The following is a 1,150-nucleotide window of genomic DNA, read 5'->3' on the forward strand; positions in this document are numbered from 1 at the left end:
AGATAATTTAAAAACTTATATCTTGCACTACCTGGCCAAGAGACAATCAGAGTGAGCTTGTCCCTTTGCTTGTGTACCCTTTGGATACTACAAAAACAACGCTTTCCAAAGCTATTAGAAATATAGAAATTAGAAAGCAACTTCTTTACGTATACCGCTTTATAGGGCTTTAGACAAAGAAGACACATGGGAGAAGACATAGACAGGGACTGGCACCAGCAAGCCAGTGACCCTAGTAAGGATAAGCAGCTATAGGAAATGAGTGGATGGACCCCAGGAAGACTAGTGGCTACGTCGGTATTAACTAATGGGGTCCATACAAACAAATAAACAACAAATCAGCTTTTCACTCGTCATAAAATCAACATTCAATGAGAAAAAGATGAAAGGATTAGTGTTGACAAAATTTCACAAATACACTAACAATCCATCAAAATGTGAGTCATTCCACACAAACCAAAAACCTGCCCTGTTGTAATGAAAACAGAATTAAATAACAAAATCTGCAATTACAGTCTTGACTTTGCAATTGTGGCCCTGCCATTGTTGAAATGCGGCCTTCTCCATTTGACCATTTTGTTCATCAGCGATGCACTAACATGTTACATTCCCAAGTCATTATTCAGAACAGTCTTAAAATAATAATTTGTCATTAAATCTGTAAATGTATTTAATTTACACACACGCTCATACATTCCCCCATTGCCCTATATATATATATATATATATATATATATATATATATATATATATATATATATATATATATATAAATCACTCTTCTATCGGTTCCTTTTACAGTATAGCAGTGATCACTCGCACAATCACCAGCCAAGTGACTGACAGTCATCCACTCATAACAAATCTCACATTGCAACCAGGCACACAGAAACAGACGCATATGGCACAGTACTGTTTTAAGTCTTTTTTTTTTTGTGTGTTTTCATAGAAACATTCTTACATTCTTCATGCTAGTCAGGGGACTCTTGGCTGAAAAAAATATTCACAGGGCGTATCATTAAAATCAGGTTGAGAACCACAGTTTAGAGTCTTATCGCCAGTTGCCAAGCAGCACACAAATAATACAAGCCCCTCCTAAGTATTCACTTTCCCCCCCCCACCTCCACCCCCTTTATGTCCCAAAATACAT

The sequence above is a fragment of the Hippichthys cyanospilos genome, chromosome 18 (assembly GCF_059441005.1).
Source record: "Hippichthys cyanospilos isolate Australia breed blue-spotted pipefish chromosome 18, RoL_Hcya_1.0, whole genome shotgun sequence".
Taxonomy (NCBI): Eukaryota; Metazoa; Chordata; class Actinopteri; order Syngnathiformes; family Syngnathidae; genus Hippichthys; species Hippichthys cyanospilos.